This window comes from Phyllostomus discolor, chromosome 4 (assembly GCF_004126475.2).
Source record: "Phyllostomus discolor isolate MPI-MPIP mPhyDis1 chromosome 4, mPhyDis1.pri.v3, whole genome shotgun sequence".
NCBI classification, from domain to species: Eukaryota; Metazoa; Chordata; class Mammalia; order Chiroptera; family Phyllostomidae; genus Phyllostomus; species Phyllostomus discolor.
Window position 1 is genome coordinate 78,547,621 of NC_040906.2, and position 14,237 is coordinate 78,561,857.

The 14,237-nt window shown below is 32.8% G+C and overlaps 1 protein-coding gene across 1 annotated transcript in view; it reads left to right on the forward strand.

Annotated features, from left to right (window-relative positions):
- The window catches only part of LRP1B (LDL receptor related protein 1B), a 1,792,671-nt gene that overhangs the window by 1,116,830 nt on the left and 661,604 nt on the right, over window positions 1-14,237 (forward strand). The window lies entirely within an intron of this gene.

Consider the following 14,237-nt stretch of genomic DNA (forward strand, 5'->3'; position numbering starts at 1 on the left):
TTTATATGATAATGGCAATACTCTAAGGAAATGATCCAGATAATCTACATGATTCTTGGACATGTTTCAAGCAAAGAATGAGGAGAACTTCCTGAACTAATTTATATTTATTAGATTAAAATACGTCCTAGGATTCCCTAATCAAATACTATACTTGGCAAATACAAGTTACATAATTGAAGAAAAGTAATAATCTGGGATGATTTTGGTGCAAGGCAATCCAAAGTATTTCAAAAAAGGCATTTAAATACTTTTATCCATCATTATTTTGATTATATATTCTGACATTGATGTTATAAAATAACTAGGACACATAGAATTGTGTAAGCTGATCAGAAAAGTCATTTTGTAACAGGCAGAGTTTGTGAGGCCATTGTCAAGGTAAAGTAGAAATTTGATGCAATTAGTCATGTAATAATTCAGTCCCCAAACCTGCTGCAGAAGAAAGAACAGGACATTTTGGCTTGAGTTTCAAGACTGGCTGTCAAAACTGATCAAATCCACCACATAATTGCTCAGGACTGTGCTTCACACTGCCTGGCTAAGCAGAGCATATGGTGTAGTTTTTCTCAACTCAAATTGTTTTCAAAAGGGTAGAAATACTCTTGAATTAATTCTTAATAGTAAGGGAGCAGAAGAAACTAGGAAATGGAATATTCTGTATATAATCTTCATTTTAGGAAAACTTGGAAGTTCAATTCATGTTTTCTCTGAAACCATTTTCAAAAAATTTCTTTAGTGATCCTCACTTGTTTCATCATCAATATGACTAATAAATGGAAAATGTTCCCTCCTAGATGAATACATACTCATCCCTTCCCTCTCAATGTCGTGCTGCTCTTTTCCTCTCACTGCCACACACCCTTGCAGGGCAAAAGAGATGCAGTATCTCTGGAAAGTGCTTTATTGTCATAATAACTTTTGTGGGTGTGCACATACACTATGAGCAACAGAGGAATAAAAATGCAATCAACAGCAAACTGATTTCTTCCTCCATTTAAATGCCTGCTTATTATTTAGCTCTGGCTTCTTTCTGATTCTGAATCCTTTGATTCCTGTGTTTCTCTATGGGACCCATCTGTAAATCTACCATGTAAATAGTTTTCCATGTGGAAAATAAGTGAGGCTGGTCCCCCAAAAGCTTGGTATGAGGGAAATTCCTCTGTAGCTGCAGTACTGGCTGTTTCTTAAAGTATTGAAAGGTGTTGTAAAAAGATTATTTTACTTGTAGGGACATCAGTAATAAAGTTAAAACAAGAGTTTAGCCTTTTCTTACAAGTAACTCTCTGGTTGGAATGTTAAAAAGAAATCTCTGGACACATGTCACATCTATACAATACAATCACATAAAATTAATCTTATTGTTGATAGTTTAATTCACTTGAACTATGTAAATTGTCATTCTGATACTCTTTAGGAACAGTCTCAACTATATCTCACCCTAAAATAAGCATTTCTGAAGTAAATGTATGAAGGTTATTCATACCATTAGACAGTTACTCCTTCTAGTTGATTTCATTCTGAAATTGCTGTACAAATGTATACAAATAGCTTTAGCATGGACTTGATGGAAGGAAACAAGTTTTCTCTAAAATAGATTTTTGCCTACATTTTGTAATAAATTCTAAATAGAACTTAAATATCCCTAAAAAACTGGATTTTTATTTATTTTGAAGTAAGTAAAGATTCACGGTCATTGTCTTTAATGCCTTTCATTTGGCTCTCTGAAAAGGTTTACTGCCTAGTGCTCTACGTGCATGAACCAGGTCATGCTTGTATGCAAACTTGTATTTTTTTATATTCTGAATACAAATTAATTGCAAATTTAAAGTTAAGCATGTATGAATTTTCAATTTTGATTTATTAAGGATATTTTTAACAAGTTCCCTAGTCCATGAGACTGTTATATGCATAACATTATTAATATGCACACTCACACATGCTCCTATCTGTCTGCTTATACTCTCAACTTTGCTTCTGGTTTGGAAACCTCTACTTTCCTTTTGGAATTTGTCCTAATCCATTCACCATTCATTCATTCCTCTTTCATCTCACTACGTGCTTATTCTCAAATTTAAGAAGGAAACTAGAATAACTTTATGTTAACTTTGTAGTTTCCTGATCAATAACAACATTTGATGCATAGTGAAGGCTGGATAAATAATTATTGAATGAGTCTCTCTCTTGACCAACAGATGTTGGTTTTACTAACAGAATTCAACCCTCATTTGTTTTGTCTTATTTATCTTGTAACTTTTATCTGTTTCCCCACTTTCCCTCCAAATCCTGAAGTTTATTTTCATGAAGATGTACAAGACCTATGTGCATTGATCTAGTCATGTATGTAATGTAATTACATATTGTATTACATAATTAATTACATTAAATGCATTAATGTATTACATCACATTAATGTAATATAATTTCTTTCATTTATTGAATAAATATTTTAATTTGTCTATTATTTAATAAAATAAAATAGGATGCCTTTCTTATCTTTTATGATTCTGTTTGAGGCTTTTCTGCCCGATAGTGTATTCCAGAAAGATAGGAAAAGTTTAAATCTATTTTGTATCTATTATTAAACAGACATGTTTGTGAGTAGGTTCCATTAGTGACAACATTGGGAGAAAAGAGGGGAGTTAGCATATGTTGATGACTCATTAATTGCCAGGCACTTTACATTTGTTACTCCATTTTATCCTGACAATGAAGATTGAATTAAAATGCTTGCCTAGGATTATACAGTTGGAGTTTCAAACTAAGGTCTGCTCTTTATCCCTACATCAAGATATCTGCTTTTGCAGATACTGAGTTGAACATTTTTCCTAATTCGCTATGAAATAACATCTACATGGTCCCCAAATAATTACTACCTTGCTGAGAAAAGAAAGATTTTTCTACTTACTTCAGGGCATTAATGAAACTTCCCACATGTCACTATAAGGAACCTGGGCCATTACCTTAAATAATCACAGTAAATCTCTCTCTCTTTTTTTCTTTTATTTTTATTTTCTTTTCCCTTCCAGAAGTCTCCCTGATAAATTGGATTCTGGAGCTTTGTCATTGGAATAGCAGTGGACATCCCCACACAGGAAATATCTTATGTCACCCAAATAATATATTTGTCTGCCATAAAAGTTTACCTCATAGACTCAGAAAATATAGGGAACTGGAAGAAAATTTAACAATAATTTAGTTCAGTTATTTTATTGTGCAGACAAGTAACAGAACTCAGCTAGATACAATTATCCTTATATAACAAAAACATCATGCTGCATGCTAGAAGGTGTCAATAAAGCTTTGTGTTAGAGATGTTGGAACTGAGACCTTTGATCCATAAAGGTGTCTTTGGTAGGGATCTTGGAATCAAGTAATTATGCCAAGTTCTTTGTGGAAAATCCAGTGAGGTCTGACAGTGTTGCCAACCAAAACAGAGACAATATCCTCCTTAGGGAGGTTGAATCCACTCAGAGAAGTGCAGGTATGAAAATGTGATATGTAGCTGAAGACTTAGGTTACACATTTAAGCATGAAAATAATGGAAATTCAAACCAACATCTTTTGTCTTCCGGTGTATTTCACATCTTATCTCAGCTGAACCACCATGGTTTTCAGCAGCACAGATTAATCCTAATCAATACCAATAAATACTGTACACAGTTAAACACAGCCATCTGTTTTGTTTTTCCTCATGAAAATATAATGAAGATACTTTCAATTCATATTTGCTAAAACACACAATCAAACAAAAAACTACAATTATTTTTTAGTCACTCAATTTTATTGAGAATAAACTATTGTCTTTGAATTGGGGAAATTAGCAAATTATATTATGGACTCAGTAAATCATTTAATCTTCTGTCCTAATTTTCAAAAACTATTCTCTTGTAATAAAAGTACAGATTATTTTCCGACAAAATGCAATTTAAAGCAAATTTAAACTCCATTTAATTTTATAAAAATATAATATCTATTTTTAATATGATACAAATTATCTGACTTAAATTTATTCTCTCACTGATTATTTTCCTTAAGAAATGTTAATACTGAAATATCAAAACAATGTTAATTGTTAATGGAATTTATCCATGGGGAGCCTCTTTGTGTTTTTCAGAACAAAATAGCTTCTTGAAGGTATTTTAACCTTAATACAGCAACCAACTTTTACAACAATACAAATAAAATCAAATAAAACTTTTTTGGAGAGTTTATAATATTTCTAGCAATGTGATGGTCAGGATAAATGAAAGGGAATCAGGTAATTACAAATATTTTAAAAGAAAATATTAGGAAATGGCTCATGAAAACAGGAAGACACTAATTGTTCTCATCTTTACTGCACAGAAAGTTAGTAATAGATCCACACTTATTTACAGATAAATTTAGCTTTTCTATTAAGACAATAATTAGGTGCCTTGACCCTAAATAGAGTAACATAACAGTTCTTGTTTTTATAAAAGATATACTTGATAGCTAAAGTTAATAGGTAAAAGACCTCATTAAAATGAAGAAACTCAGCTTGTTTTCTGCTTTTTTAATGAAGCCCCAAAATAATGGCAAGAATGAATTAATCTCTATAGTGTTTAAATTCTGATTTCCCAACCTCCAGTTGTAGTGAATGATCAGTGAAAGAGTAGGACTCTAAATATTTAGCACAAAATTAAAAAAAATAAACAGAGACAAAGGGCATGGAAAAATCTAAAAAATAATTAATTCACTTATCAATAATTGAAGAGTGCTTATGCTTGTGTGAGAGTAAAGAAATAAGCAATGGGATAAAACTTTGCCATTTTCCTATAGAAATAGTAGTTCACTTTCAGAGCCTATTTGAACTGTAAGCCTTCATTTACTGATTTATGTCAATTATCAACTGAATCTTCACTTAGATATTTATTCTATTCCCGCAAGCACTGATGATATTCATTCACATTTTGTTAGGGAAATCATTTCGGTTTGATGTTAGCATTTGTGCACCATGGGGTTCCCAAGGAAAATTAAATTGTTAATATTTGCATCCAAAACCTCTTCCCAAATAACTTTGGTGCACAAAATAATCCACTTAAACTGCCATCACCTTCCTGGCATGGAATACTTATTGGTATCAGAACATGCTGTTATTTTTGATATGTCTGCACTTGAACAGATGTCTGTGAATCATAAACAGAATTAAGAACATTCTATACAGGCATTGGCAATTACTCCCTATAATGGGGCAGATAATAAATATTTTAGGTTTTACCTGTTGCATCTACCCAATTCCACTGTTTTAGAACACAAAGGCCACAATATAGATGATTACAAGAGATTATATAGCTGCAAATGATTATTGCTGCATTACAATAAAATTTTATTTACAAAAATAGTTAATGGACCAGAATCAGTGTGCAAGTCATAGATAGCTGACCCTTTATTTATGAAACTGGTGGAGACACATTCTAAAGAAGCTATATCCTTTAATAAACCTAGATGCCCTTATTTTATAGACCATCAAAATATTATGATACAAAGTTAAAAAATAATGGTGAAAAGAAAAGGCCAATGAAAGAGCAGATAAACCATTAATCTGCCAATTTTAAATGGCATTCCTTGGCCCTCCATCAAATATATAGCTCATATGTATGTGGTTATACATAGTCTTTCTTCATAATAATCCCCTACATTATTTTAAAATATCCAATTAAATAACATTATCTTAAACTTTTTTCTAATAAATATTTGATACTTGCTATCAAATATTTGCTATTGATAAGGCAAGATATAAATTCCAAATAGGAAATATCCATACTGTAATATGTTTATTTAATATTTGACATCTAATATATCTGTTAAGGAGATTGCTTAATTTTAACAGTGTGAAGAAAAGCAGATTTCTCAATTCTAGCTAGTTTAACAGATTAATTTGTTCTGCTTACTTGTATTTAAATAATATAGAATGTTGTCATTCCCACAATACATTAAATTCTAAATGAAGTACTCATGGTAGAGTTCCGGATGTAGAAGCTTAAAATTTTAATGAACTAAATATTGCTTTATTTGTTTCATAGTTTCCATGTCAATATTTTACCTTACTGGGGGATATTTAATATGCTGAATTAGAACTTTTTCCCAATATATTTTTGAGTGTCTACATATCTATGTGTTTTTAACACCAAAAACATTTTTGTGCTAATATAATTGAATTTGTGCTTAGGTATCCACATACTATTTTCCATTTCCTTATCTTTAACTTCTATAACTTACCCAGAGAGTAAATGTTTAAAATTTGAAATCTTGTGTCTGTTTTATTATTAAATTTATCATTAAGTCCCATGTACTTATAAATGGTTTTGATAGTCCCATAAAACATTTTAATCAGGATAACCCCTGGTAAGAGCAGTACATGGGGATAAAAAAAGATGTTTGAATAAATTATAAAAACCCAAAAACACATGCCATTGGTCATATGTTGAGGTGAGAAGAAGGGAGGGAGAGTGAGAACAATAATCAGGATATATGACATCTAAAACCTAAATGACCTGCGGGTACTTGGGAGTCCAATGGAACAAGTTGATTTAAGAAAGAGGCCCCAGGCTTGACTCCACTGTCAATTCACAGCTGAGATTATATACCATTAGGTAGGCAGCAGCAGCCCCTGGGGAGTCCCTTCCATATCTCATGTAGAAGAGCAGGACAATATACCCCCATTCACCCTAACATAGCCTTTAGCCAGGCAGCTCAAGGGCTAAGGTAGGTTTTAATAAGGACCACTCTCCTCAGTATTTTTAGAAACCAGGGATATTCTAGCTTCCTTCTGGGAAGCTAGAGTCTCCCGGGAATGTTAAGAGTCTCCCAGGACAGAAGTAGGCCAACACTGTATGCATACCTTTTTGGTAAATGAAGTAACTATTGATATGCTGCCAAACTGATTCTCAGTAGTTCCAGGACAGGAGAGGACTATATAGAAATCTGAATCAAACAGCTGCTACAGGTTCAGGAGTTATTAATAAATAGCAATTCATTACAACACTAGGAACTGGGCAAGGACTGACACACGATGACTATAGGAAATGCATGAAGCTTTGTGCACATGCCATACACAGTCCTTTTTACTTTTCAAAGCATTTTATGATGAATGATAAGTTCAAGTATAAACTCCACTGAAACAATTTTCAGAAGTATTTCCCCCATACTTGTTTTATAATTTAAATAATTCATTAAATTTGCTGTATCGTTATTAATTATTTTCTCAAAAGGGCTTTCACATTCCTTATAAAATACAATATATTCTGACTATTAAAAAACACAGTATAAATTTAATTTTTACAATCCTGATTTTCACTATTTTTAACTTTAGGATAAAAAAATTTTGTCCCTGTACAGTTGCTAGTCTTTTAACTGCAAATATTTAACCCAAATGAATTCATCTAAATATTGAGATAGATTCCACCATTGGTTTTCCTTCAGGGCTCTACGTTCATTTATTTACTAGATCCCCCAAATTGTACACTTGATTTAAATAGCTTCAGGGCAAAAGTACAATAACATTGCAGTTTAAAATATAACCAGCATCAGCAACATGAAAACATAACAGTAAAACAGCATGAGCACATACATATAAACATAGTCATCATTTTAACACTCTACTGGGACAAGCCATGTTATAAAGACAGATTGTGTGCCAAGCCCTGAAGCTTAAGCAGCTGGGGCTCTAGGGAACCACACAGGCCTGGAACCTGAGTTGGAATGGTCATCACAGGCTCCTCAGAGAAATGCAGCTTATCATCCAGGGGGAAATCAACACCTGTTAACAAGAGACGATTTCATCTGGCAAAGTTAACAGGAAAAAAAACCTCCATAGTGTTTTTCTGTTTTCTGGCAAAGGAGGACAACATTTCTAAACAGCAATATATACCTAAATCTAACAGACATGAAGAAATAGGTTTAAGGTATTTTTAATTTATTGTGAGGGGGTGGGGTAAAAAGAGGGAAGGGAAGAAATATCAAAGTGTATGTGTGTGATAGTCTACCTGACTTTACTGTAAACCTGGAGTGTTCATTCAACTGCATGAAATAGATGCATATATGTAAAACCCATTATAAATCTAAGGAACCTTAGAGATTGTGTTCCCTATTTATGGTTTAAATACTCCCAAAGTGATCTATATAAACTGCATATCTGAATATACCAGCATCACACTGAAGGCCTTTCTGGGCTCCCAGTGGGTTTGAGGTTAAAACCAAACCATTTATCCTAGCATACAAGGCAAGTCAGAGTCTAGCCATTGCCCACTTTTACTTTTCTCTCTATCCTCTCTTCTCATCACATACCACAGAAAATTGTATGACTGTTATCGACTTTGTTCATAAGAATGCCTCCTCTGAAATCCCCATGTCCAGGTTAGTTTTTCTTTGTGCATGTTTTCGGGGAGCTCTCTCCTATCAAAGCACTTAGAACATTCCTTTGTAACTGAGTGCATCACGCACTTCACTTTATACCCACTATTTTATGATCTTTTCAAAAGGCAAACACTATAGCTTTTAATTTTCTCCTGGACTCCAGCAAAAGCCATTTTCTACTTCCACTCAATTGTCATCATCTTTATTTTTTAAATAATAACCATTGACATATAATAATATAGATTAAATTGTATCACTACTCTTGTGTATCAAAATCTTTAATAGACAAGTACCTGTTGAACTCATTTTTCCATTTCTGTTGACAGAGCCCTACAAGATCCAGCCACTGCACACTCTCAGATTTATTTTTATTCATGCACAGTCATTCACTTCCTCCTCTTTCTGTAAAAACACTGCACCTCCCTCTGTCTACTCTGTTCTCTACCTTAACTTGCATGGATGATTCTTTTCCTTCATTTTGTTCTCACCTCAGGTATCCCCTTCTCAGAGAGACTTCTCTAATCACCCTTGTCACTGTGTCCCTGATACACAAGTCACCTCTTATGGTAGTCATTAAGGAAGTTCCCAAAATACTTAACATTTCTCCCCTTTTCTTGGAACACAGCATTGTACTTGCTAGAAGTCTGTGGTTTGGTGGGGCCAACATGATGGGGCCCCACCAAATATGACCAGATTTAAGCAATGAACTGTGATCAGAGGTGATGCATGTGCCTTCCTCTGTAGCACTCCTCTGATCAATTTTCTTCTTAGCATTTACTGCTTTATGGACTAACCTGGTTCATGTGCTTCTATAATTATGTATCAAATGACTACATGCTTCTTTCTCCCCTTGGCTAAGTTCCGTGAGAGCTGTAAAGTTTCTCTCTTATTCACTGTTCTGTCCTAGTACTTGGAAAAATGCTTGGCACATTGTAATAAATATTTGTTTAAAGAGCAAATGAAGGCATCCTTGAGGCCAATATACACTTTAAAGGTTCTGGAATGAAGTTGGTATTTCTTTGACACTAAATAGATGTGTAATTATGGGTAACATTACTTAATTTTTCTGATTCTTGAGATCTTCCTTCTTTCCTGGTTTGCAACCAATAGAAAAAAAACAACCCCAAAGAGGGTAGACTGCCTCATGAAACTTGCAATTTATTGAGGTATTTTTCATTAAAAAACAAATTTTACCATTACCTTACAATATTACAACAGAATAAAATAAATACTAAATATCATTAGAGAAGAAATAGCATTAATTTTACTATAAAATAAATGAGTCTCTAAGCACTTTTGATTTTTATATATACTTTCTTTTTTCATTCTTGAGCCTCTACATGAGAAAGGCCTTACAAGAAGGTAATAATAGTACTGTGGTAGAGAAAGTAGGCTCTGAAGTTTATGTCAGCTCAAATCACATCTCTACTACTTGTCATCAATATAACTACAGTCAATTGTTTTGTAAAAGGATGGAATCTTAGCATTTGCAGCAGCATGGTTGGGCCTGAAGATTTTTATGCTAAGTGAAATAAGTCAGAGAAAGACAAATGCCTCATTATTTCACTTGTACGTGGAATCTAAAGAACAATATAAATGAATGAATGAAACAGAAACAGACTCATAGAAACAGAGTACAAACTGATGATTGCCAGAAGGGAGGAAAGGACTATATGAAAATGGTGAGAGGGTTGAGAAGGACAGATTGGTAGTAACAAAATACTTATAGGGATATAAAATACAACATAGGAAATATAGTCAATAATATTGTAATAACTATGTATGGTACCAGGTGGGTATGGAAATATCAGGGGGAGCATTTTGTAAAGTATATGATTGTCTAACGTCTATACTATATACCTGAAACTAATACAAAATCATATTGTATTGAATGTAAATGTAATTGAAAAATATTAAAAAACATTTTTAAAAGGCTGTTTGGACATTTACAAAAAATAATTGTTTTATAATTTCTGTTTCTGTGAAATAAGAGGATGTCAATGAGCAGTTTTATTTATTTATTTATTTATTTATTTATTTATTTAAGATTTTATTTATTTATTTTTAGAGAGGGAAGGGAGGGAGAAAGAGAGAGAGAGAAACAGCAGTGTGCAGTTGCTGGGGGTTGTGGCCTGCAACCCAGGCATGTGCCCTGACTGGGAATCGGACCTGCGACATTTTGGTTTGCAGCCCGTGCTCAATCCACTGAGCTATGCCAGCCAGGGCTCATTTATTTATTTTTAATCAAGCTCAATAGGAGCAGATGGGTGATCTCTTTTCACTGGGTTTTAGCCCCATCTAATACAATTAATTTGAAACATAAGCAAAATTGGATGCAGTATATAGGAAATGGTGATAAAGAAAAAAGTGTGAAATTTGTCTTGGCATTTCTCTTGAAATCTACCATAAAAGTCAGGGAAGATCTCTGAATCCCTTCCATAGGAAGAAAAATGTGAATTACACAAAGCACCATGCATACTTTTTATATTTTATAAATCCTTAAAACTTACCCATGAATTTCTGGAATCTACAGATACTAGAATAAAAAAACCTAATCCTAGATAGTTTCTTTTTAAGTAAAGTAAGTCTTTAAAAAATTATGGACATTAATAGACAAAGCATAAACAGGAAGGCAATCCAGGTTGGGAAGAATAATATAACCAAGGCCCAGAGGTATATAATTACCAATGTGTGTGAGCATTACAAAGAGGAGAATTGTATCACCATTTAGGTTAGAATATTTTAAATGATATATTGTATTTCCTTTTTCAGATTATACCCTCATTTTATTTTTTTAAAGATTTTTTATTTATTCACTTTTTAGAGAGGGAAGGAAGGGAGAGAGAGAGAGAGAGAGAGAGAGAAACATCAATGTGTGGTTGCTGGGGGTTATGGCCTGCAACACAACCATGTACCCTGGCTAGGAATCGATCCTGCGACACTTTGGTTCGCAGCCCGCACTCAATCCACTGAGCTACACCAGCTAGGGCCTATACCCTCATTTTAAAACTATTGCAATTGGATTGTTTATGCTGCCCCCCCCCAGTATGAAATAAAGGTTTAGACATAGTTAAATTAAAAAGAAAAAAAATGAATCACAGATAGTTGAACCAACAAAGCAAACAAAATGCAAATATAATTTTAACACATCTCAGACAATAACAGCATATGTTCTCCCTTCACAGCTGCTGCTTTGGTCTGTGTGACCACAACTTATTTACGGCTATAAATAACATTGAGCTGAAACAAAACAATACAAAAGCAGAAACAAACAAAAAACTCTAGTACATAAACTGTATAGTTGTCATACTACTGAATCAAGAAAAGCAACCCTTTCTCCAAAGCAATAATTACCTTTTGCAAGTCTCTTTTTGAATCAGGTTAATCTATCTAGATTTTTGAGTTTACATATTCTTCCTCTGAAAAATTTCCTATTACATCATTGAGTTAATGGTTGAGGAACATGATTTAGAAAAAATAGGTCTTTGAGACCAAATACAAAATATATTTAAAAGGCTCAAAACATTACTTTTACTATAATTAGTTAAAAATTGAATTCCTTCCATTTTATTGACATTTTTGAGGTAACATGGTTCCTAAAGAAATAAAGATGGGTACAGGAATGGAAATTGGTATAAAATTTAGTGTATATGCTATTTAATTTCATGTAAGCCAATAAAATGTTTCCTAAATTAGATAATTTTAGATGTACAATGTATTTTTTTTCAAAATTTCCTTGCATATCACTGTTCTGTTTACTCAGTTACTCAGCCTTCTAATCATTTCCAGAAATAATTTAAACCATAACCTGGAAACCTTAGAGGTTATAAAGAGGAAAAATTTTAAAAAGGTAGAATACAGACTAGTAATATAAATTAATCTGAGGAGGAGATTGGGTCAAACAAATACATATAATGAAAATTGATCTATAAATGTAGCTCTAAATTCTGAGAAACAATTGCAAAGAGAGAAACATGAGTTTGAGAGTTATTCACAAATATCCATAAAATGACTCATAATGAAGATAAACTAATTTTACAAGAGAATAAAATTAGTATCATTATTGAAACAAGAGTGAACTAAAAATATTCCACAGCTTTCTAGAAGTAATTCAAAAACAGAAGAAAATATGATGAACATTTTCCCTACTGCCTACCGAGGGGGATAAAGCACTAGAAATGAGTGTCCTTTTCTTTTATTTTAACAGGGAGCTGTTAATACAATTGAGTCCAGTCCCATGTAAAGCAGGTAGCCTTGTTACTTTGCAAGGATGCTAGCCCAATAATCTTCTTACTTTTCAAGGAACTGGAAAAGCCAGTCTTTAAAAAAAAAATTCAGATTTTTGAAAGGTTAAGAATGTACTTGCCAGATTGAATATATTGAGGGACAGATTCAATATGTAAGCTACCAGTCTTCTCTCTGATTTTAGAAATTGTGGGAAAAAAAGTCAATGGATTCTATCCCCATTGCTCTTGGTTTGAAATCTCTGAGCGACAAGTACCTGAATTACAACCTTATATGTTGTTGGTTGAGCTCATACTACAGGTTATAAAATTCAGCTGAGCTAAGGTTTGCTTTGTTTTGTTTTCAGGGAAGGTTAAACACTAAAAAGAACCTAAGACCATTGCCTCATTGGAGTTGACTTCTTCACCATAGAATTACTCAGAAAGCTGATAGGACTTGGAACTTCATTTGAATTTTCTCCTTTCTTTTTCCTGAACACTGAAATCATATAGAATTTTCAAGTTACCTTTTAAAAGATCCTAGACTTGAAGGCTTCACAATATCTTTATTTATTTTTGTAGTTACAATTTACAATCAATATTATTTTATACTAGTTTTAGGTGTACAGCATAGTAGTTAGACAATCATATAATTTACAAAATGTCCTCCTTAATATTTTCAGTAGCCACCTGGCACCATACATAGGTATTACATTGTTACTGCCTATACTTTCTATGCTATACTTTACATCTCCATTACTATTTTGCAAAATGAAACCAGCTCCAAGATGTTTTACCATGGCAGTGGTTAAGCCATACTGTTAAATAAGTTACTCTCCAGAGACTAAATTAAATATACTGGGAAGTTGTTATATCACATTCCACATATATTTTCCAAATATACAGAATCTACCGCCTTTATTGGTTGTGTATATGTAGACACTCATTTTGATTAATCAAGACTTTTCCAAAGTCAGAATTAATTTGTATGGCTAAGAAAGTAGAAAAAAAAGTCTCTGGTATTGCAAAGAACTTCAAAGCCAGCCTAAACTCAGTGACTCCTCTGGAAATTTGGTGTGATTATTATGTGTTCTTAACAGTAGTTACTTTTGGACATTAATTCTATAGGTTTTCTCTGAATTTGAACATTTATTTTTCTACCAACAGGTTTACTCATGCGTCTTCTCGCTTTAGCAAAGATACTTTACTTTTCTTTTTAAATTTCATCATTACTTTCTAGGAATGTTTGGGAAGTAGAGTACAGAGACAAGTCAATTTTGAGAATCTTTATAATATTGTATCGACTGATATATTACAGATGTTAAACATCTTTAAATTTAAAAAAGTCAGGAACCCAGCTATACTTGTTATATTAAAGCTTTGTATGTAAAAATATATATACTAAAATCTTCATTTGACAACAGAATTTAGAGATGCTGATTACTATATCTCACAATATGATATATTAATAAAAATTTAATATCATGCAGTTACAGTAAAATTATTCAAATATGCTATGCAACATGTATATACCCAACATTTTTATTATCCTTATCCTTAATAGCTTATGCTTACCTGAATATTTTAACCTACAATTTTAGACATCATGTTTTGAGAAATGGAGTTACCTGGGCA